Source organism: Sorex araneus, chromosome 11 (genome assembly GCF_027595985.1).
Source record: "Sorex araneus isolate mSorAra2 chromosome 11, mSorAra2.pri, whole genome shotgun sequence".
In the NCBI taxonomy this organism is placed as follows: domain Eukaryota; kingdom Metazoa; phylum Chordata; class Mammalia; order Eulipotyphla; family Soricidae; genus Sorex; species Sorex araneus.
Genome location: NC_073312.1, coordinates 21,335,739 through 21,361,532, shown reverse-complemented (window position 1 = coordinate 21,361,532; position 25,794 = coordinate 21,335,739). Strand labels below are relative to the sequence as shown.

The 25,794-nt window shown below is 40.1% G+C and overlaps 1 protein-coding gene across 1 annotated transcript in view; it reads left to right on the top strand.

Annotated features, from left to right (window-relative positions):
- The window catches only part of SORCS3 (sortilin related VPS10 domain containing receptor 3), a 677,010-nt gene that overhangs the window by 426,189 nt on the left and 225,027 nt on the right, over window positions 1-25,794 (top strand). The window lies entirely within an intron of this gene.

The following is a 25,794-nucleotide window of genomic DNA, read 5'->3' as shown; positions in this document are numbered from 1 at the left end:
ACAAAAGCAACAACAACCCTTACTGATCTGGAATATGCATTTAGCATATCCCTTGGTGGTTTAATGTGCACGTAAAAGTTGTAGAAGCACTAGAAAACACCATAAGAATCTCATGATCCAGGGCTTACTTTGATATGAGCTAATCTTTTCAAAGTGATATGTAGTCAGTGTCCTCTAAATGCCTTCATTTGCTCTCTTTTAAAAAGTCATGATCTGGTCTATAAAAATAGGGGCGGTTCTGGAAAGATAGTACAACAGGTAGGATGTTTGCCTTGTATGCAGCTGACCTGGGTTCAGTGATTCTATTCCCAGCATCTCATAAGGTCCTCCGAGCACCACCAGGAGTAATTCCTGAGTGAAGAGCCGGGAGTAAACTCTGTGTACTGCCAGGTGTGACCCAAAAAAGCAAAAAAAAAAAAAAAGTAGGGGTGCTATGCATGTGAAGGGGATGACGATAACAAGTACCTTCTACATGTCTACAATCACAGAAACATCACTGGAAGCAAAGGATTCTTCAGCAGGTTCTCTCTGTATGTGCAAAACCGAAGAATATAAAATGTTCACCAAAGAATGCTGTAAAAATCGACTGTGTTTCATTGTATGCAGTTCAGAGTATTGGGAGATAAAGTGGTGCTGGGAGTATTGTGCTCAAATCAACACTTGCACTCTCCATGGTTATTTTACCTTTTCAGACTAATTCATATTTGGTTTGGATTTAGAACTATTAAGATTTTTTGATAGACTAGGAGAGAAAAAAAGAATATTTACTTCTCTGCTACTCCAGTTATAAAACTACATCCATTTGTTTACGGAGTAGTTTCTCATCATGCTGTTACTCAGAAGTGTCTCAAAAAGAAAGGTGGGGGGAAAACCTTTGCTATTTCTGGAACAATCTCTTGAGTTGGTAAGGCAGTTGGCAGACTCGAAGGTCAAGTTGATGGAGAAGGAAAGTACAATAGACTGGATAAGCCCTGTCATCATTTTGGAAGGAAATTAAATTAAATGGATGAGGGGCAGCATTTTCCTATCTTTTGTTAAGAGCAAGAAGAGAATGTTCCAGCTGTCATCCGCTCTCCTCTTCCTTTGTGCAGCAAAAAGAATAACTCCCAGGATCCTGATAATTGTGTTTCATCTCTCCTCTACTCTAAGCCTCTTTCATATGTGCCCCCATGGGGAAATATAAAAGTTAGTACCCGTGCTGGCTAGCCAAGTGGTAGCTGAGAATTCCATTTTTGTAATTATCACTTCTCCATTTCTGATGTATAATTGCCATAATTATTCTTTTTAGGTGTCGTAGGAGTCACAGAGGAAGAGCTCATTTTCCATAGACTTTTGTTCCTCCCCATGATAGAATCCAAGGCTGTCTAAAGCTCTAAACCACTTCTTTTGAATACCAATGTCTGGTATGAGCTGGGAGTAACCAAATTCACCTTCCTACTTGAGGAAAAGCGAAAGATCTGCTTGTCTGTGCAGAAAACATCTCTGGCAAAGGCAGGTTCTTTTAAGCTGTGGTTTTTGCCAATATTTATTGATAACATTATTCTCATCAGCATTAAAAGGCTATTGAAAAGCACAGATAGGAGCCTTTGGACACTTGATAATTTCATTTCTTCATTTCAGATTTATAACTTTTAATTATTCATTAAATACTCAGCTAGCATTTCATGGCACATAAGTGATTTGTCATTTGTCTGAGACATACATTTTGATCTGGTGCATTGCTAGATTGCTTGCTTGTGAACCTCTGGTGATAATCATACAGTTCTAATTTACTGCCAAGTTTCCACATATCAGTCTAACATTTTTTTTCCTATTCTATGTTGAGTCATACTCTTTATTAAGTAGTAAGAACAGAGCATTAAAATGGCTTCTTTGGGAGAAATGGGTCATATTGAAGTGAGATGAGGGGTAGGAAGATAGGGGGAGGTATTTGAGAAGATACTGATCATATGAAGGCATGCATATGGTAGTCTGCAGTTTAAAAGAACATGTGATCCAGAACTAATCTTATCTGAATAGTGCTGATTTATGAATTTGAAATTTGCAAATGTCTAGGGACGGATGCTTTATGAATGTCAGGGTTCTTCTCCATGCCAGCTCAATTAGCAGAAAGTGATATCCTAGAGGAGATTTATGGGAAGACATAGAAGTGACCTCTGCCTAAGACCCGAAGGAAGAATGGACCACACACACACATGCTTCTCATTTGCTTTCTCATCTTTGGTGGTGACCATTGTACTGACTGTGGAAGTAGGTTGAGAAACGTAAACAACTCTCATTATTATCCATTTCCTCTGTCATTCTGCACCATGCCTACAGATTTAGGTACAGCATAAGACGTAATATTCATTGGATCAATAATAAAAACTCTAGCAGGGATAAAATTTTTCTTTTGTGAATTCCTAATGTTCTAAACTTATCAAGAGAGATGCCTTATGACACAGCCAACAATCGTGCCTATGGAGAAAAACAACTGACTTGAAAATTCCATGCTTGTCACCTTATATTCATTTTTTGAACAGGAAAATGACCAGGCCTTTCTTCTACTCCCATGCATCACCCCAACAGCTACATTTGTTGTAATTTACAGGGAGAGCACACAGTAGAGGAAGCAAGCGTCCTGACATCTCCTTCTAGTCTCTGTTTGGGTGGAGCTGTTGTGAGAGGGAATTATTTTTGTTTTTTCTTTCTTACATACCCTACTGGGCTGCAAATTAACAGCAATTCCATGCTTCTGTTGGGGGATATTTAACAACAGGCACATTTTGTGGCCCAGAGATGGGTTTTCTTTGCATATTCTATGCAGAATACTATTGGGGTTGCCTCCCCCATGGCTTCTCAACCCTTCCTAGGTATAACCCCTCTTTTATTCCAGAAGGTCCCAAGCATTCTAGGTCTTGGCTGAGTTCTCCGTGTTGAGGTCACTGATTTCTGAGTGCCTTTAGTCTTTGAGGACATTTGTTTGTATAGCACTGTGAAAGAGAAAAGTGTCTTTAATGTTTCTTTCTTACCAACTTCCCATTAATTATTCTCTAAAAGTCTGACTCTCTTTTCCCTTCTTGGCTATCACTAATAGAGAGCACTATCCATATCTGTGATCTGTGGTCCAAAAATACCGTGAATTTCAGGAACTTAAAATATTGTTGTCCTTTTGTGTGCTATTTGGATTGAAATACGGACTGGATTTGATAGTTCAGATTCTTAAAGAAGTCAATAGATGTGGTAGAAGTTCTAGAACAGCTTACTTTCAAAGCTTACACTTAAGAGAGTCTCTTAAGGACTGCTCTTTAGAACTTCCCTAGCAGGCTGATCAGGGACTAGTGGATAAGGAATAGTTAGGATAGACTTCAACCATAGCACTTTGCTTGAGGTTGCTTTACTCTTATTTCTAGTACCTGCAGCTTCTCTGATTTATTCAGAAGCACCACAAAGGAGGTAAAAATGAAAAAGCAAAGTATCTCTCTTCTAGTGTGTGTAGATAAAGGTTCTAGAAAAATGGCTTCCAAAGAAGAAAGGAAAGAGAGAGAGACAGAGAGAGACAGAGAAAGACAGAGACAGAGACAAGAGACAGAGCGCTGGCTGAAATACATTTCAATTCAACTTTCCTTTCTGATCTGTTACTGTTCTTATTTTTTTCCCAGTTTTTCTTTTGTGTGCATTTGCTCTGTTATTGAAGCCAAAATGTTTCCCATGCAAGTTTGTATAATCTGCCTGTCTACCCTGTTAAATGTTCTAGGGCAGTTTTATGTATTATAAAATATTCATTATCATCTTTTAAAATTACCTATGCAACCTGTCATTATGTAAAGATACATATTTTCTGTTTTGTTTTTATTGGACTTTGATAAAATGGAGTTTTTCTATTATTTAAAAGAATTATTTGATATTCTATGAATACTTATCCAATATTTAGAATTGTTTTCTTAGGCCAGAGTCTTTGCAACAAAAAAATTGATTGTGCTTTGTTTAAGCATAATTAGAGTGTCAAATTTAAATAGTAGGATCCAAATTTCATGCTGAAAGCACTTCAAGTTAATGTAGCTTTGTATTGAACATCTAAAAAGTTTTTATTCTATTAAAGTATCGTGATTCACAAAGTTATTCATAATGAGTTTTAGACCTACAAAAATCCAGCACCAATTCTACCACCAGAGTCAACTTCCCTCCACTAGTGTTCCCAGGTTCCCACCGTCCTCCCCTCATCCCCAGTCTGCCATTTTGACAGGCACCTTTTCCAGTTTAGTTGTTAAAATTTATGTCTGGACAATGCAAAGAAACATTGTATCACACAAAATATTTCTAAAACTTCTTTGTCCATATATCTTCCCCAAATCTTGATAAATGTGCCAGGTAATTTGTAATTTCTTCTACTTACATGAGTTCTATAACTATTATCAAAGAGATTTTATCCTCCTCACTTCTTTTTGAATGGTCCTCCACTAGACATCTACATAGCAATTATCCCCAAGTAATATCGCTTATTTCTCCTTCTGATTGTCTGCTACTCTTAACCCAACCCTACCCAATCAATGTAATATTCCTTAGAGACGTATCCCTTAAACATAAAGGAGGGAAAATTGTGAATGGTTGTATTTAGTACTTTTATATAATCAATATTAAAAGCGCATATTTATTAACTGTCATTCAGAATATCAATATCATGATACCATTACATATTTTAAACTCAAAACATTCAATTATGCATTTCAACATATGCCATATGAAATGATATTTGATGCATATTTATTTTTTGTGTCTGTCTTTAGGAGACCATGTTACTGTATAGTGATTTCTCTGAATTTATGCTTAATGTATTGATATATTTTTAGTAAATGAAAATAGTAGATATGATGAGTTGTTACTTTTAGGTTTGGTTACAAAATGGCTATGGTTTTTACTTTAGGGCATTTTTTGTTTGGTGGACACACTCAAGGGAGGGGACATGTGAGAGGAAACTAAGAAAGGTCTCAGCTAAACTAAGAAAGGTCACCAGCAAGGAACTGGTGACTTGAGTCTATTGAGGAACACCAGAATCCTGCAACAGTAAAGTGAGTGAACCTTGTAGTAGATTCTTCTCTATTCATGCTTCAGATAAGACTCCTGTCCTGGTCAGAACTTCCAATTGGATCCTTGAAAGAAACTTTGAGGCATGGGTAATGTGTTTCAGTGGCAGAGCTCTACTTTGTATGTGTTTTGTAATACATACATAATGTGTGTGCATGCACATAGAGAGAGAGAGAGAGAGAGAGAGAGAGAAAGAGAGAGAGAACAGAAAAAGAGAGGGAGAGAGATTCTGAGCTTTTTAGGAAATAGAACTAATTTTGTGATGATTTGTTATATAGAAATAGTAAACGAACACACTTATTCATGAATTTTAATTCTGTTTATTTTTTAACATAACTCCTTCAGTTGTAGATCACTTCTCTTCATTTTTATCTGCCCCAAATATTGCATTTTACCTATTGTTTAGGTCTCACATTATTAGGTCTGCCTGGTCTTGATGGTTGATTGAGGCTTGGATTCTATGGGGGTTGATGGTTGAGTAATAGACCCCAGAGCTTTATCATCAGCCTGAGTGAGACTCTTTTAGTACAATGAGGTTGTATGACTTTGTTTAATTTTGATCTGTTTTCTGTTCTGGTATGTTATTCTATATTTTGATTGTAATATTGCACTTTTGAGAATATTGTTAACGTGTGAATGTATATATGTGTACTCATGTGAGTATACATGAGCCAATTGTGTGCATGCCAGTTTAGGAAAAAAATACTCATTTCACTTAAAGCATGAACAGGTCCTGTGTCTGATTCCTATAGTTACTCACTTCAGCCTGGAGTAGTAGTGGGAGTGTAGGCTATAGAGTAGAGAAGTAGGAAGTGAAAGGGGAAAATTATTACTTTAGATACAAGGCTGGGTGAACTCTCTTGAACCTTTACCTCAATTTCAATCATGTTAATCTTACCAGATCTGGAATGTACCCTGTGTTTTGCTTCAAGATGAGTTTCTTCTATTTAGCCAGAAACTCATTTAAGCCCTAGACTGTGATTCCAGAGGAGCCTCATGAGGAGTTATCCTTAGGCTATGAATACATTGTCTGCGACAGAGACAGAGTTAAGGTACAGACAGAAAGAATGAAGATTGCTTCCTGGAAAATCAAGGTCTTTTCAAACAAAGTTAACATTAGGGGCTGAATTTTTGAAGCAGCCTCTAAATGTGCATCTACAATTTTGCAATCTTGGTCATTTGCAATGTCAAGTAATGGGATTTAGCCATCGACCTGATAGAAAGGATCAGATTTAGAGGCCCTTTGCAAACTAGAGTATGCCTCAAATAATATTTAATTCAACCCTTCCTTACATTTTTGAAATGGTACAGCAATTTAAAAATACATTACATTCAAAATAATGCGTGCGGGGTCAGGAAGCGAGATGGGAAAGCTCAGCTTTCGGAAACTTGTTTCTGCTTTGCTGCTGGGAGCCACCCATGCTGTATGTCTGGTCGTATCTTGGCCTTGGAAAGCCTCTTAAAGCTAAGAGCAGAAGCTACACATGGTTGTCAACTAGGGTGCCAGCAAGCTCAGAGGGTTCATTCCCTTCTTTAGAGGCAATCAAGATATAGTGGATTTGTGTGATATGTATGCTTAGCAAAACTGGATTAGTGAGGGGAATAAGGAACCATATGTAACTGTATAATTAATGACTGCAATAAAGGTCATATTTGGGCTGCCTTGGGAAATATGAAAACGTTTGTGTGTTCTAGAAGTAGTGAGCAACTTAGCTCTTGGAGCTTTCCTGAAACTCTTTGCAGGTTGCTCATTATTTGAAGAATGAGCAGAGTAAACTCACTGGTAGAGGGGTTTGCTCGACCGCCACGTGAGAATTGGAGCTTCAGGGAGAATTCTAGAGAGCAAGGAACAAGGAGGATATTGAGCTGAGAAGCCTAACAGGAAAGTGACAAACCAAGGCCTGAAGGCTTTTTAAATGCAGGTTGGATATAGGGTTGCAGGCACAAGAAATCCTTTTTCTCACTGAAGAAATCAAGGAGTATTCTGTTCCAGTTTAAGCATGAAATGTCAATCAGGCAGCCAGCGCTGCTGAAACAAGCTACCGTAAACTGATGGCTTCAACAGCAGAAATATATTTCCAAAGATTTCTGTTGGCCTTCAGTGTGAGATCATGCCGGCAAGGGGAGTTTCTGGTGAGGGCTCATATCCCAGCAGATAGCTGCCTACACTAGGTCTTCATCTGGTGATGAGGGAGGGTGAGCAATCTGGTATCTGCTCAAGGGAGTTCAGGTTCCATCATGATGGGAGCCATCCCTGATAAATTCATCTACACTGAACCCGACTTCTCCTGTCTGCATTCTACTAGTGCCATTTAATTCAGACTTGGAACTCCAGTATTTGAATTTGGGGTGAGTACACAAGTTGATCCAGAACAGGAAAAGAAAAGAAATGCAAACTTCCTTGAGAAACTCTCATGAAAATGAGTTCCCAAGCCAAAATGTTCTCAGACTCTGGGAAAAGATAGAGTGCCAATGCCGAAAGTAATCTTAAAAACACCAAGCTATTTACTTCTTTTATGATTGCAGATACAATGCAAGCTTGTTATAGACATTTAAAGAACAAGGAAAGAAAAAACTTGCATTTCAATGCCCAGAAAATACCACTTAAAAAAGTCAAGCACATCTTCATAAACTTTTTCTCTATTGAAATATAGCATAATATGGACATGTATTTAAGTTTTATCACAATTGAGATCATGCTGTTTATAAAATTTCATGTCTTCATAAAATATATTTGGACATTTTCCCATCCCATCTTCTATAATTCCTCTATACTTTCTAAACATAATTTAAAATTTGCATTATATTCTCATTGGTTGATATTTAGTAACTATATCATGCTAGTAATTAATATTGATTCCCTACTACAAATATTTATTATTCAAGAAAATATAGTGTATATTTTTAAGACACTGAAGCAATTATTTGTCCAATTTTTGGTTGTTCTATATCACTGTGTCACTGTCATCCCATTGCACATCTATTTGCTTGAGCGGGCACCAGTAATGTCTCATTGTGAGACTTGTTACTGTTTTTGGCATATCAAATATGCCATGGGTAGTTTGCCAGGCTCTGCCGTGCAGGCGAGATACTATCAGTATCTTGCCAGGCTCTCTGAGAGGGGCAGAGGAATTGAACCCAGGTCAGCCGTATACAAGGCAAACGCCCTACCCTCTGTGCTAAATTTTATTGAAATACTATCAAAATTATACATGTAATCATGTAAAAATGTTGTCTTGGAAAGTTTATTATCAGTTTCTATTCCAATTACTGAAATGTCATTCCAATACACCCCATAAAATTTTAATTAAAAATAATCTAATTTAATATGCAAAACTGGGTTTTCCTTGTTCTAATTTGCATTTCTTGTCAGATCGATGAGTTTGGACCCGTTTCATGTACTAGCTATTGTAGTTCTTTTATATGACCATCTGTTATGCCACTTCTTTATTATGCATTCTTCACCTGGTTTCTCATTTTGTTTTAGTATTGTCTCCAGTTTGCTTTTTAGCTTTTAATTGCCTTATGATTTTTAACATACTTTACAGATGAAATTTTGATCAAATCATTTTATTTTTTCATCAGTATTTCTTTTATTACTTCCTGATTATATAGATCCCTCATCCCGTGATTATCTATTTACTAGAGATTTGTAATTTGTAACATTTCTTCATTAATAGTATGCTATATATGATTTAACATAAAACAATATGTGTTATATAATGTAACATATATAAGATATAAGATATCCGATAATATATGATATAACATATACTATTTAATATCTCTTATATAACATACCATAAAATAAACATATACCATAAAATATGGGAGCATTTGGGGGACATCAGAGAGACAGTACAGCAGGCAGAGCACTTACTTTGCACATGACTGACCCAAGTTCAATGCCCTACATCTCATATGGTCCCCTGAGCCCTGTCAGGGGTGATCCCTGATCCTAAAGCCAGGAGTAAGAGCCTGAAACATTCGATGTTATGCTACTGGTATCTCATATTTATCTCATATTAATAGTTATTAATAGCTATCTATTTCAACCAGTGACTATAATTATTTAAATTTTCAAATTATGCATTAATTTAGTAATTTATCCATTTGATGCATGTATTTGTAGTTCATAAAATTTTTAATTTTTGTTGGATAAAATTTAATGAACATTTTTCACTTAATTATTCCTCTATATCTGCTTCTCTGATACAAAAGTGGTCATAAGTATATAATGTATATAAGATATAACACATACAATATTATGTTATATAATGTATATAAGCTATATAATATATAAATATATTAAATAGTATGTGATATAACATATACTATTTGATATATCTTGTACTTGTCAATCTTTTTTATTTTAACCGAATCAACCAGTCCCCCATGATCTGAACAAAACTTCCCTGTACTTAATTATTGTTTAGAACATATTATATTATCTAGTTGGGAAAGTCTCCTCTCTTAAAAGAACATAACAATAAAATGTAAAGAGAAACCTGTCTCTCATTTTTTCTAAAATATATTTTGGCTTATCATACTCATTCATCCTTTTAAATGAATTTGGAGTCACTTTGTCATGATCTAGATTACCTACCACCTACCCTCTAGCCCATAAAGCAACTGGTTTGACTATTGATTATAATTACAGCAAGCATGTAAATTCATATGGAAAGAATTGAATCTTCTTTGTCGTTCAATTTTTATTTTTGGCCCCATGGTTTTTTGCTTTATTTCATTTCTGTGTCTTCCGTAGTAAAGTTTCCAGTGTTTCTCCTAGCAATCCTGCTCATTTCTAGTTAATGTTACTTGTGGGAATTTTTACTTTTGAAGCTACTGGTGAGTAAAGATATTTGTCTCACAGCATCTTGCATGTGTGAACTGCATAACAATAAGATGCATTTCTAATTTTAGTAAATGCATATATTTTTTAGAGAAGTCCGAATATTCTATACATTTAAAGGATATGTTTTTTAAGAAACTTTAGAAATCAAGAAAATGCAATTCTGTGCAGAGACTTATTCCTATGGGAACTTGGGGGATATGAACCTGAAGAGAGATGTGACTACATGCTGTGCCATCTCGGGCACTTGAACTTCACTGCATGTCAGATGCCTGCCCTTCTCTCCCCAAATCAGAAGAGACATCAGCCATCTACTCTGTTGCCAGTGCTCACTGCTTTCTGCCTGTCATTTGAGCCTGGCACAAAAACTAAATATAAAACAATGATAATAATAATAATAATACTGCATATGAAAGATTAATTAGTATAAATGAACATACTCATTAATTTAGTGATAGTTTGCATCTAGAATCTCTTTAAATTAAGCTAGATTGAGTGTGTCTGAATATTCCCCTGTACAAGTACACACACATACACACAATACACAGTCTCATTGCCTAAGAGTCTGTATTGTTTGTATTTCTGATCTGCTTTCCCAGCTCTCGGCTTATGTCTTATTATTATACTTGCTAAAACCATATTTAGAGAAAAATATTGCTATCTTGATGTTAATAAAGTTAAACAAGATTCCCAAGACCAAAAACTAAAGATTGTGTTATATCAGATCATATGTGCTTTAACAGATGTGGTGAAAATGTTGAGACAAACCTAGGCAGATTGCTGAGGACTATGGCCAGAAATGGAAAATGCAAAACGCTGAATGAATATGAATATTAAGTAAATATTCAGATTGCTCTCAATGAAGGGCCAAAGATGATCTGATTTTCCTAGCAAAGGCTTCTTGAAGAATGTAGGACCCATGATTGCACTTGGACTGGAGCAATAGCACAGGGAGTAGGGCCTTGCACGTGGCCAACCCGGGTTCGATTCCTCTGTCCCTCTCGGAGAGCCTGGCAAGCTACCAAGAGTATCCCACCCACACAGCAGAGCCTGACAAGCTGCCTGTGGCATATTTGATATGTTACTATCTTTGGCATATTTGATATGCCAAAGACAGTAACAACAAGTCTCATAATAGAGACGTTACTGGTGCCCGCTCGAGCAAATCTATGAGCAACGGGATGACAGTGACAGTGATACGGTGCTACTGCTGTGACTAATGATGTGCACTTTTCCATGTTTTACGTTTCTTAGCTCTGAACAAACCAAATGTTCAGCCGCTCGACATCTTATAGCCTAGTTCTCCCTCTGGGAGAACCTGGCAAGCTACCGAGAGTTTCCTGCCCACATGGCAGAGCCTCGCAAACTCCCCATGGTGTATTCATATGCCAAAACCAGTAACAATGCTGGGTCTCATTCCCCTGACCCTGAAAGAGCCTCCAATGCAGCATCATTGGGAAGGATGAGTTAAAGAGAGGCTTCTAAAATCTCAGGGCTAGGATGAATGGAGACATTACAGAGACCGCTCAAGAAAATTGACGATCAATGGAATGATGATGATGATAATGATTGTGTTGAATTGACAAGTAAGAAAGATGAGTTAGGTTTGAAGGGGAAGGGAGAATAATCAGAGCAGAACTTGGGTTATGGTATGTATGCATATGTAGAGCAGTTAGTTAGCAGATCCTCCAGAACAGAAATTCCCATTCCAGGGGCCGTGACTCCCAACATATTCCAAAGAGGCCAATGGTGAAAATCGTGTAAGTGGGGAAGTCATGGAACAAGGCCAAGGGGTGGAATAGTATGACAAGGGTATTCAGGAAGGAAACAAGACAGAAGAAGGCCACAGTCAGAATGAGCTAAGAAACACAACTCTAAAATAAGTTATCTCATCATCAGAACTTCACCTTTGGGCTGGAGAATTCTTTATGTTGGAAGAGGTTTAGCTGGATCCCTGCTCTCTGCTCCATAAATGCTCACAGCTGTCCTCCCAGAAATGTCTCTCTGATATTCAAAGACTGCCAAACGTTCTCTGAGAAGGAAAATAACCTCTCTCTCATCATTGAAAATCTCTATGCTAGAAAATTAGAACTCGCATGAGAAGCAATGAGAAATAAAGCCAGGGACATAGGCTAGATTCAGATAAGGCAGGGCCTCTAATACCAGGTAAAGTTTAGGCTTATCTTTCTGGGTAATAGAGGCATTCATCTTTCATGCAGGGGAGTGACATCATATTCGTGTTTTATGAAGATTTATTAACATGTGGCACTTTCCTTGAGATGCTCAAGTGCATTTGTTTGCAACTCTCTGTCAATAGATGAGCTACTGATTTTTTTCTCATGACAGATGCAAATCTTCTAAAGCATACTCTTCGCAAGTTCCAAATTCTTCAATAAAACCTCATGGATTTTCCAGCTCTTAAGATGTAGCATATAATCACACTATGTGTGATTATATGATACATTCCTATTTGTGCTTTAACAAAACAGCATTAAGTGTTTTATAAATTGGGGATTAAATACTTTATCATAATATTTATCTTCTAATTTTTATACTCATGAAAGCAATTTCCCACAAAATTTTAGTAACATTAGGAGCACGTTTTATGTTCCTACTCACATCATACAATGAACCTAAAAATATTCTCTTCCTGTGTACATAGTATCCATAAAGTCCACTGTCATAGCTACGGAATACTCCACTGCAGTGTGACACCCTCTATACCACTGAAGAGTAGGGGTACAAAGAACTGACATGTTATCAGCTCTACTAATTAATTACTCCAGAGCTGCTCTTTGTTGTTGGAAGCTCCAGGATGTGTTGAAAAGTTGTCCATATATCATACAAAGAAATGAATATAAGGAGCTGAGTGATCAGGTTTTTGATCCTCCCATTTTTCCCCCCAGAAAGTGGGAGAACTACTCAAATTATAATTTTATTTATAATTATGGATTTTCTGTATTAGGTTTTTACATAAGATTATTATTAAATAATGTCTTCAATATCCCTGATCTAAACTGGTATTTTCTGCTGCATACTCAGGTTATCTTTCTCTCTCTGGGGCACTCAGACATTCCTGGTGGTTTTCTGCTTAGATCACTCTGAATTATCCCATTTCCGAGTAAAGACCCTGCTTAAATGGTTGATTTTTTTTTTGCCAAATGACTTAAGCCATTTTCTTAATGCGGATGATGCTTTAACACTGGCCTCACCATATTTTGTTGGGAGGATAATCGTCCACACGCACATAAGGTGATTAGGGGATATTAAGTACTTATTCATAGAACTGAGTATGAGAGAAGATGGCAGACTTTACTGAATGGATTGGAAGAAATGGGTTCTACATGGTGGTGAATGCCATCGAGGATTATTCAGTCACACCTGAGTTTGTTTTGTTCAGAGATGCCCCCAACAACATAGTCCCTCTACACATTTAGCAGTTTCAGCTGCTGTCATGTGACTTTTCAGAGGTAGTTTTCCTACTGTGCACATATTTGTATATTTCTGAATCTAGCAACCAGCATAGTCTCCTGCCTGCCTTGATCCCTTTGTCTTACAAATATAAACCAGGACAACATTTTGATTCAAGAACCTGGACTGTTTCTCCTCAAGTCTCACAAATTAGTACACAGGACAACATTTTGATTCAAGAACCTGGACTGTTTCTCCTCAAGTCTCACAAATTAGTACACTTGTCCACCCCCACCCCTCGGGCCCCTTAGGCACATTTTCGCTTTGGAAAGACAGCTTGGATGATGAATTATCTCAACCCTTTGCATCTCCTGCTGGCTGACATGTCATAGTCAGTCATTCTCCAACCTTTCCTGAGCAGGGTTGAAGAGGAACTGCCAAGTAATTTGACAGGACTGTGCATGTACATAGTAGAGGCAGAAGAGAGAGAGGGGAGAGGGAGGGATGGGAGAGAGAGAGAGAGAGAGAGAGAGAGAGAGAGAGAGAGAGAGAGAGTGAGAGAGAGAAGGAGAGAAGAAGGGAGAGAGGGAAGGAAGGAGAGAGGGTGAAAGGGAGAGAGCAAGGGATATAGAGAGGGAGGGAGGGAAAGAGAAAGAGAGAAAGGGAGAGAGAGAGAGACAGCCCCTGGGGAATCCCTTCTCTGCCCACTCAGCACTTGGGATGGATGTGAGGAAACTGAAGCATTGAAAAGGTCAGACTTTGGAGCCAGTATGATCTATAAAAAGCACCAGAGTATGCAATAATTGCCAAGGAGTCAGGCCAAGTGCAAGTGCACTGGGGGGTTTAAAATGGGACAGCACGTACTGGTCCAAGTGGCACTGGGAAGAGGGTCAAGATCCTTTGTCGACATTTCTTGCATTTTTTTGCCCTCCCTGGTTAATAAGTGTCATTAAAGGAGCCATAGTAAAATTGGAAGAACGGAACCAGGGTTTGTGACTTTTTTTTCTAATGTTTTAGAAGGGGAGATACAGGACATATATTACCTGATTGAGGAAACCATACCGTTCTTCTTTATTCCCCCATTTCTTTTAGTTCACTCATTCTATTTTCTTTATTTCTTCTTGTTGTTGGTGTTAATCAGAGATCGTTAGGGTTTTTTCAGAGTGACTCAGTGAAAGAGGCATAAAAAAAGTTCATGATCTATGAGGTATGATGGAACGAGCCTGTGAAGGGGTCAGGTGCAAGTTTGATTTCTGCCCCCGGGATAGAGCACAGTACTTGGGGTCACTTAAGAAAATCCTGGTGTTTTTCTGTATTTTGCACTGGAGAAATCTCAGAGTTGACCAGGAAGTCTTTGTGGTTTGTTGAATTATTTTATTTCCAGATGGCAGCTTGGGTGTTGCTCTCTCAACTTTAGTGGTGGTTAGAGAGAAAATCCTGATAGTCATCTGATAGCCGGGGAGAATTTTGTTTTCCCGATGATGGCCAAGGGAGAAACTACAGTGAGTTGACCTTGGTCAAATCACCAATCTTGTGTAATCTGCACCTGGGTCTCATGACCCTCCTTTTTGATGCTGTTTCCTGAAAATTCTCACACATTAGGTTTTGAAAACCAGGGAGTTGAGTTTACAGGGTACCAGGTGTGGGACTAGGTATGATACACCATGGGGCCCCATTCCCCAACAGCATGTACATCCATGCAGTCCTTGGCATCACGGTTAGAGGTGTTCTGATCAGGGAAGACATTGCCACCTCCAGGCACTTTTAAAAAAATGTAGATGCTCCATAGTAAATGAGATAATATTTTAAGCGTGTTTTAAAGCTATAAAGTATTATATTAAAATGCTTTGTAACTATAAAATGCTGCATAAATGTCAGTCATTATGAAAATGATGCCTGCAGTTCTTTTTAACTCTGTGTCAGGAATGAGGTTATTGATTTTATCTATGTCCATTTAGAGCTACTTACGGAGGGATTCCATTTAGCAGCCAGGCTTTAGTTACTATCCTCTGCACTAAGTCTGCACGCATAGGGCGGAAGGGGACAGTAGGTGGCTCCAGTAGCTGACTGTCTCTCAGTAGGAGGAATATACATACCCCTTGTGGTGCCATTTGACTTTTCGCAGCAGGTACATCCTCAGGCCCCTGACTCTGGGCTCATCCAGTGACATTCTCTTGCTCTGTTTAGCAGAGATAATGTGAGCAGAAGCTTTGGAAATGACTGCTGATTGAGCATGCCTTCCCCTCACCTTCCCTTCATAATAGCAGTGCCCCCTTCTCCCTCCCCTAACAACCCCCACCCTGACCCAAGCTCCATTATCAACCACATGAAGCACTGTGAGTCTACATTTCTGCAAGAGGCCAAGTTTGCTTAGTCCCTAGCTAAGAGCTGTGCTTTCCTGCAAGCTCGGTCTAGAGAACTCCAACCCCTGGCTGATTCCTAATTGATAAGCAAAATCACATCCTTGTGTCTCAATGAGAGTTGGCTTATTATGCAGAAAAATTAATCCAGATCTGAGGGGATGACTCTTTGTGTCACACACAATATCTGATCCAGGATGACCTGACTAGAGGAACATAGGATCAGTGTCTTCCAGGGTCTGGAGAGCTAGTACCGTGGCCTACCCAGCCTGACCCTGATAAAGCTTTATAGATACCCAGAACATTAAATGAATCCCCGAGCTTCACCAGGAGGGATCCCTGAGCACAGAGCCGGGAGCACAGAGTCCTGAGCATTTCCAGGCCTGCCCCCCAAGTCATTACAACAAAATAATAATGTCTTCCAGGTGGAGGTAGCATCTGAGAGGGACCTTGAAGGACAGGTACCGTTACAGTAGGCAGGTTTGTGAGTACATGTGTGTGTGCATATATGTGTGCCTGCGTGTGTGTGTGTGTGTGTGTGTGTGTGTGTGCAAGTGGTTGATGGAATGGCAGACACTTCAGTCAGTGGAAGGGGCAGAAGGTGAGATTCAAAAGAAGGAGAACATGGGGGATGGTTTAGAAAATTGTTAATAGTTCAGTCTGTCAGGAAGCTCAAGTTTGATGCATGTGAGGGAAGAGATAACAATCAGACTGGAAAAGATTGGAGTTAGAAGTTGGAGGTTTTAAATGTCAGGCTGGAGATTTTGTAGTTAATCTAGTCCACCCTTGAAGAGTTCTGCTTGGGGCCAGACTGGCCTTCGGGACGATCACTCTTGCCTTGCAGGGAGGGGCAGATCAGAGCAGGAAGAACTGAAGACCAGGTGGCTTATTAAAAGGCAATTACTGGGGGCAGTGAGTGCAGACAAGAGGAGATGGAACTCAGGAAATTGTAGAAAATGTGCTTTGCAATTAAAGCAGAAAAAGAACCTTTTGAAGAATAGAAAAAAAAATTCAATCTTTCTCTTGCCCTAGAATTTTTTTCCTTGCTGTTATTCTTGATTCTCAAAGTTCTAGTTCTGGAGCAGAGAGATGGTACAGCAGATCTAGTGCTCACTACGAGGCCAACTGGGCTGCAATTCCTGGTACCACATACAGTTCTCTGGACACCACCTGGGTGACCTCTGAGAGAAGATACAGGAGTAAGCCTTGGGCACAGCTGGAAGTGGTGCAAAAGTAAAAAAAAATACAGTAAAATAAGATTAAATTCTAGTTCTCCTTAGAAACATAAATTATGGCAATTCCCCAGATTTGGAGGCATATAATATTTTTTTAAAGCACGCTGTTTAGAGCCCAAAGCAATAGTACTGTGGTTAGGGCATTTGCCTTGCATGTAGCTGACCTGGTTTCAATCCCTCATCATCCCACATGCTTCCCTGAGAACCACCAGAAGTAATTTTGTGAATGCAGAGGCAAGAGTAACCCCTGAGCACTACTGGGTGTGACCCAATCACCCTCTCTTCCCCCCCCAAGCATGTTGATTATACATTTCAAGGAAAACCATGTTTTGGAATTGGGTATAGCATCTTCCACTTAAGCAAGCCACCAGTAAAATGTTATTGGAGTGTTTTTTGATGCCAGGGATTCAATCCCTGTGGGGCATATACTGTATCTCTGAACCACATTCCCAGTAAAGACTGGAGTGTTTTTTTAAGAACTCCCTGAGGTGATATTTTAAAATTAAATTTTGAGCCACACCTGGTTGTCCTAAAAGACTTGGATGTAGAAAAATCACATCCATGGTGTTCTGTAGCTCTTTTGGTGCTGGGTACTTACCTGGGTTTCCGGCATTCAGAGCTGTGCTCAGCCTGTTGAGGTTTCTTTCCAGCCTACCCTGGGTGATTTTAAAAAAAAAATGTTTCATCTTTCATTGATGTTCTCTCTCTCTCTCTCTCCTTCTCTCTCTCTCTTTCCTGTGTGCGGGTCTATCCTTCTCTCACTCTGTCTGTCTGTCTGTCTCTCTCTCTGTCTGTCGCTCTCTCTTTCTCTGATATGGGTTATATGGTACAGGTACTTTCCCCTTGGTAAATAGATTTTGAATTAGATACTTCCATGCAGAATGTTTACTGGGCTTTCCTGAGCACTGCAGTACCCTCTTCAAGGGGTGGGGCAGGAAGCAGCACTGGGCAGGGTAGAAGCTGGGCTTCACTGCAGTGGTAGCAGCTGAGAAAATGAGTTGGGCTTCTTGCCTTTGCATGACCCACCCTAAGTTGTGGGGTCACTTCTCTAGGGTGTGGGAAGGCTTGGTGAAGTAGCTATTATCAGTTGTAGAAAATCCCCCAAAATGAATCCACCCAGGAGTCATCAGCTGCTTCAATACTGAGAAGCAAATGCCTGGAACAGAACAATGCCTGGAATAGAGCAGTGCCACCCCCACCCCACCCCTTCCTGGCACATTACTGAATCCACATCTTCAGGGAGAGAGTTTACTATTGGATCCATGTCGCTGGTGCTAAGAGAGAATTGGGTTGTGATCATCATATTTGAAAATTTATTCTCAATGAAGCCTGGCCTCCTGTTGAGGACTTGACTGTGTCAAGCCACGCGCTAGACCTGTGTCTCCTTTCTCCAATGACTATTGTAGGAAGTCTGCAGGCAGGTGGCTAGAGTGCCTGGTATCCGTGGATGGTTGCAAATTGCCCCGTGCAGTTACCCTGCTTATGAGAGCATATCTTAGGGTACCCAGGGCCTCAGTTTCTTTGTAAAATGGGCTTAATCCCCACAGTCTATCCCAAGGATTGGAGGCAATCTGATATGAACTAGGAAAGAGTGGGGCCAGTCACTCAGAGACAAAGTGTACACTCACTGACCATATAGTGGTTTGGGGTAAAATAATTCCTCTGTGAAGACCCTGTTTCGTGAGATAATGAAAGGTTTTCTCGGCCTGGAAGGACAGCACTAATAGTGTAGGAAAGGTAAGTGGCAGGAGGGTGCAGGTGATGGTCAGGCTCAGTATGTACGTTTTCTCCATAGCAAAAATTTCCCTTTTGGGGGCTGGAGTGATAGCACAGTGGGTAGGGCGTTTGCCTTGCATGCGGCCGACCCGGGTTCAAATCCCAGCATCCCATATGGTCCCCTGAGCACCGCCAGGGGTAATTCCTGTGTGAAAGAGCCAGGAGTAACCCCTGTGCATCGCCGGGTGTGACCCAAAAACCAAATAAATAAATAAAGTCCACTCACTTAAAAAAAAAAAATTTCCCTTTTGATTCTGCCCCACACAGCACAAACCCCAAAGATAAAGGGCCTAAGTCCTTAAACTTGAACCACCTCCTTACTAAGCCGCCGAGGGCAGCTCCCCCCCCCCCATTTTTTCTTCCCTCCCTACTCCCGTCTCCCTGCACAGCATAGGCCTTCACCAAGCCCTCTTTGGTGGAAGGAAGGTTCTGCTAATCCTCCGGTTATAAATATAGACCCGCAGCTCCAGGAGTGACAGCTGCACTGGGATGCTGGAGAGAAACAGCAGTTGGTGGTGGTGGTGGGGGGGGGGTTACAGAGAGAAACCTCCTGTTGTATGTCATTCATCACTAATTGCTGAGTGATTTTATTATATGGCAGCTATAAAATACCACTTGAGGTTTTACAGCCAGTTCTAGCTTTAAGAAAACAATTCCTTACGTCAAAATGACTATTAAATTAAATGATTTCATATTAACATCCTATGAACTCCCAATGATTGATGGGGGCAGTGTAATGAATCAAGACCTTTTCCTTCCAGCCACGCAGAGGAAGTCTGTGTGGTTTCTGGAACCTTGGGAAGCCAGGAGAGACCTGGAGGTGTCTATGAAACATGGGGAAATGAGCACAGGAAGGGAGTCTTGAGAGGATAATCCTAGCACCTTTGTTTGGCAGACGTGGACCCTGAGGCCTGGAGCGGGAAAGAGATCCACCCAAATCACAGTGTCACTGCTGTGTCTGCCCTGCTACTGTGACTCATAATTATCATGTTTTTCCTACTATTCCGAGCTCTCGTTATTGCCTCTCTCTTGTCAATGACAAATCGAGCACCCGGAAATTTTTGTATGTGACCTCCAATGGAACCACTTCTGCAATAACATTGGTTGCTCTAATTTTGCTTTTCCGTGTTCTAAGTAGTAGTAGGCCCAATAAAATTGCCCCAAATAAATGATCTTGGTCCTGCTATGTATTTCTCTGGAAGTGTTCATTGTTGCCATCTTGACGTAGTGTGGGGCCAGGACCCATGTGCCAACTACAGACCCTATGAACTACAAACCCTCCTCTTTTTGAAACTCCCAACCCCTCTGGGTGACCTGATGGCATGCGGTTAGAAGCCCAGGTGCCCATCTGCATGATGCTTGAGACTGAAGGGGTCATGGAAGTGTCCCAGGAGAGGACTCTTGAGGTGGATCTGACAAGGTGAGACTTTGAAGAGTGGTAGGAGGGAGGAAAGGGGAGGTTTCAGTCAGAGCAGCACCAGGACCTAGAGATTTGGAGGAAGAACAAATGGGTTGTTCTGGAGGTACTGACTTCAGCCTTTCTGAGCCTAAGGTAAGACTTGGCCAGGTGGGATGACTCTGATGATGAAAGATACTTCATTTCAACAGAGGAGGTGGAACTTCTGGAACTCTTGTTGACTTCAGGTTTATTTTTGCTGACTTTTCTCATTAGCAACTCCTGTGTTCTGACCTCTCTCACTAGCAACTAGACGAGGAGCTCTTTCCAGCAGAATACCTGCCACATTGTTTCTGTATATGGTGTCTCTGACAATATTGGACTCATGACATTACAGGAAGAAAAAGGTAGGTCAGAGAAAGCAGAAAGGGAGACAGGGAAGGAACAAGAAGGACTGTTTTGTGTACTGGACTAATAAAGGGCTCATGGAAGAAGTTTGGAAAAACAGGCTTAAGGAATTGAGTTGCCCTAGAGAAAGCTTAGCACTGTAACTAACCTGCAAAGCCAAGTTTCTGCTTTGTGACTTTCCCAACCCTCTTGGTGCTTCTCCTCTGGGTACTCTGCTAGTTCTCACAGTGTCTGTAGTGTCTGCTACGGCAGCTCTCAGACTGCAATGTCCCTCAGGAGTCAAGGTACTCTACTAGGGGTATAACCTATAACCATAGGCAAAAACAGTGCAGTCCTTTCACCTTATCTGTGGAGTCTATCAGACAAAGATGTCATTGGTAGCTGTAGAAAAGCGATAATGATGATAGCTTACAGATGGGTGTGAAAGTAAGGGACCCAGCAAAGAGTGGGAGTCAAAAAGGCATGTCTAAACAATGTACATCAACAGGTTCCCTAACCAGGTCAGTCATATTAATGAAATAAAAATGCATTGGGGATGGAGAGGTAATACAGCAGGTGGGTTGCTTGCATTGCAGGAGACTAACCCAGGCATAATTTTTGACACCGCATATGGTCCCTGAGCCCTTCCAGAAGGAATACTTGAACATAGAGACAATTGCAAGCTCTGAGCAATACTAGGTGTGTCCAGAAAAACATAAAACAATACAGAATCAAAGAGTGAGAGTCCAGGCAATGAAACATCTTTGTGTGGAGATTCTTCTATCGAAATCTACATAGGAGTGATGCTGTGGAGGTTCTGCAGTGGCAACTAGCATTAGCAGTCCTAACCTAGTCTCATTCTCCCACTAAGAAACTTTGTCTTTGGGTGAATTGGTTCTTCCCTATGCACTTTAGCTTCCTTCTCTGAAGAACAAGAAGCTGGTAGAAGCATCATTGGTACTCCAAATGCAGTCCAGGGCTTGCCCACTTACTAGTTTGTGATGAGATAAGTACAGATAAGTATGTCCATTGAGAGCCTTTAGTAGCTTGTATGGCAATTTGACAGACTTTGGTGTCTTTATTGCATTTACAAAAATATGTCTGCACTAGTTTGAGAAAATATATGCATCCCCAGTGGTTTGAAAACCCACTGTACAAGATGACCTCTAAGAACCCTCTCAGTGCTGACATTTATTGATTCTGTTTGGATGGGGTGGAAACTTCTAGATCAGCATTACAGAATCCCCAATGTGAGATTGGGACTAGAGTTGAGTAATTGTGAATGAGAAGAAGTTATTTTAGAAAAAAAAAAACCTTTATTTTCAGTCTGAATTTCAAACATTAGCCAGATCAGCTCCAACTTTCTGATTGAACCTGAAAGTCAAGTGAGCAACTGAGTCAGAAGTCGGTTTTTCTGCAAAAAATATATACAACATGTATGTCTCCAGATGAGGTAGATGAAAGAAGAAAGAAAAACCCAATAAAGTCAAATGACTATATACATATATATAATATTTGTTCTTTCTTAATCCATTTTATCCGTCAAATTGCTCAAAAGCTACTTTGATTTATAAATGGAATTTAGGAAGTGAATAGTGTGAAATATAAGCAATTTAAACTTTGAAAAGTCGCTCCTGTGAAGCAGAGTAAAGGTGCTTAACGGATTTCTATTTCCCAAGACCCTAGAAACACAATGAATTAGAGTGTCTCTGTTTAACTGCTGTTATGGATGTCCCCCTTGGGTAAACATTGTGCTTTATAAAAAGTTAATACTCAAAAAGGGGTTTTAAAAATTAATATTCATTCGTGGACTCATCCAGTGGAACAATCCATAGCTGACATTTGGCAGCCTAGTTGTGCAAAAGGTTGGCATTAATACAGGGGAGCAGCCCCTCCCACCTGGCCCTGCTAAAATCCTTCCAGTAACATCAACTCTAACTACCCTTTCTTCAGTGCTCAGGGCAGCATGAACTTTTTCCCATGTATGTTCTACTAGGCAACAGTGGATTGGAGGATGTGAAGATGAACTTAGGAGAAGGATCCGAGTTTAGTTGAAAGCCCATCATGTTCAGGAAGATCTGAAAATAAACTAGATGATGGCAACAGCCATTGATGTAGCACCCAAAGATTGCTTTCTCCTTGCCAGGGATAGAGCCAGTATGAGCTTTAGGGATATGTAACATCACCAGTGGATCATTATATCTAGGACCAAATTGGATTTGTCTCTACTGTCTGCTGTCTGAATGGTAGACACCTGCTGTATGTCAGTCATTCTTGGTGGATGACAAGCAGAATAATCCAGCATCTGCCAGGGTCTACACCCTTGCATTCTTCTTAAACTGATTATCCAGAGAGCCCTTGCTTTCCTCATGTAGTGTTTTTGACTCCCCTAATGGAGTCCCCTCCCATTCCTTATGTGAGCTGGTCCTAACCCATACCTCATCTTTATCCCTCTCCTTTGCCCCGCTTGTCCCTTCCCTACTGCAGAAACCATTGATCTTTTCTCTCGCCAAAAATGTTTCCCCATGTAAGCAACCTTACTTTTCTTTGCCCCTCTGCTTCCAAAGTTCTCCTTTCTCCTTCTATTATTTTGTGTGATTGAAGATTAATTATATTTCTTGGTTAGATTAAACCCAATTTGTACTTTTGGGGGTTCCAAGCAATGCTGAATAAATCTAAGGGCCACACCTGGTGATATTCTGCCAACTGGATTGGGTGGTTCAATGTGAGGGCCCAAGGGTGCAGAGCTGCTTGGTCCTGTGAAGATGGGCACCACCAGAGCCATACATGACATTCTAGGCCCACTGTTCCAGGGCTATACCCAGGGGTGATCAGCAGGACCATATTGTGCTAGGATTTGAACATGAGTCTGGCCCTCCAATAGTAATTTGTAATTAAACTTTAAATTTCCCCTATTTTAGGGACTTTTGCTTTCTAGGTTACTGTCTCAGATAAGTATTTTCAAGTTTTTTATTCCCTTTCACCTGAAGTCACTGATATTTCTTGTTCATTCTGAGGAGTGAAAGAAAACTAAGCTCTCCTTTCCAATCAAGTGACTTCCCTATCTCCTTTTTTGCTTTGCTGAATTTTATAATTTGTAAAAAATGTGTGTCCTCACCTTCAAACCACCTTTCAACCCACTCAGTCTGCTTTCTGCTTCACTACTCCCTGTGCAGTGGTCACTGGGGACCTTCTAAAGGCCAAATGTGTGCTCTCTCCATTCCTCATCCTGTTGACTTCAGCAGATGTTCCTAGTGATGTTGACTTCTTCCAGATGCTTTGTCCTTTCTTGACCACTGTGATTTTCTTCTGTATTATTTGGGGGAGAAGGGGGAGTTTGGGACCAAACCCAAAATAACCTCAATGATGCTCAGGGATTATTTCTGGCTCTGCACTCATGAATTACTTCTAGAAGTACTCAGAAGACCATATGGAATGCCAGGGATCAAATCTGGGTCTGCCACATGCAAGGATAATAAATGCCCTACCTGCTGTACTCCAGCCATGGTCTTAATTGATTTTTATTGACTCCATGGTCTTCATTGACCGCATATCATTTACTCTTCCTCTGGATTTAGGTAACCTCATAAGTGTTATATCAGTGTTTCCAGGATGGTTTGGTCATGTGCTTTGAAAAAAAAAAAAACGAAGTTCCCCAGAAAAATCACAACTCTACCATGCTTTAGCATCCCAACTAAACTTCACCAAACTCTTCCCAATACTCTACTCTTCGTACTCTGGTTTCTCTTCAGATAGCATAAATCTTTTTGCCTTTTACCAACACTTAACTCACCAGACTTTCAGACTCACACTTCCCCAGCCCATAAAATATCTCTGTTTCAATGGTGTTCAGATCTTGTTGGAGAGATTTACTACATTGTTTCTCATACCTCAAAGTCCAAAACATCCATGGCAACAGAATTCTATTTCCCAGTGGACAAGAATACCTCTCCTTTTTCTTTCAATTTGGCTTAATTATTTCTTTTGAGTTATGATTGTTTCAGTTAACAGTGTCACCATCCATCTACCTGTTTGACCTAGAAATCTCAGATCACCAAACTCCCCCCATCCTCTCCATCATCCCACCTACTTTATTCCAGACTCATTTTTTAAGGGCCAGCAATACATTTATTTATTTAATTATTTATTTTTTCTTTTCTTTTCTTTTCTTTCTTTTTTTTTTTTTTTGGACTGGAGCGATAACACAGTGGGTAGGGCGTTTGCCTTGCTGACCAGGGTTTGATTCCTCCGTCCCTCTCGGAGAGCCCAGCAAGCTACCAAGAGTATCCCGCCTGCATGGCAGAGCCTGGCAAGATACCCGTGGCATATTCAATAAGCCAAAAACAGTAACAACAAATCTCACAATGGAGATGTTACTGGTGCCTGCTCGAGCAAATCAATGAACAAAGGGACAACAGTACTACAGTGCTTTCCTTTTTTTTTTTTTATTGAATCATCATGAGCTACAATTACAAAGCTTTCATGATTGAGTTTCAGTTACTATGTTCGAATACCCAGGCCCAGTTTAAAGCCTCAGCAGAAACTCTTTTCTAGTTGCCAATTTTTTTCTCACCTGGCATTTCCTACGGGTGTTCCTTGTCTATTGCCTGGACCAACTCTAATCTCTGCTTTAATTTTTGGCACCACCTGAGTGAATCCTATATGGTTTCTTGTCAGTACTTTAGAACACAGACTGAATCATTTTACTTCATTTGTTTTGCTTTGTGGCTACACTCAGCAGTACTCAGGGATTATTCCTGATAGACTAAGGGACCATAGGGGGATTGAACCCAGTTGGCCACGGGGAAGGCAAGCTCCCTACTTGCTGTATTATCTCTCTGGCCCCAGTTACACATCGAAGGTTAAAGGCTTCTTTGAAGTCATGAGAGAACTTATAAAATAATTTAAAGTTAAAGTATGGACACGCAGATGAGTCATGTATACTTGTGAAGTGTGACACACACAAAATTATGTGGCTAATAGTGAAGAATGGAGGCTGATGATTTCTTTCTCATTCATATTTTAGAAAAAAAGTATAAGGCATTTCAATATTATTAATAAAATTATGTCATTCTGACATACTCTCATTGCTAAATGAATAGAAATCAGTGGAATGGAAGCTAACGTATCCCTCGTCCTTTCTGCCTCTCTTATTGATGGAATAAGCTCCCTGCTTGGACAGATCATACAGAGATGTCTATGAGTGAAAACCATTGTTGTGCTAGCTTGCTAAAGAGGATTTGAGATAGTCTCAAAATTATGGGATGCCCACTCAGTGACATCTTGTGTAAACTGTACAGACATAATTTTATC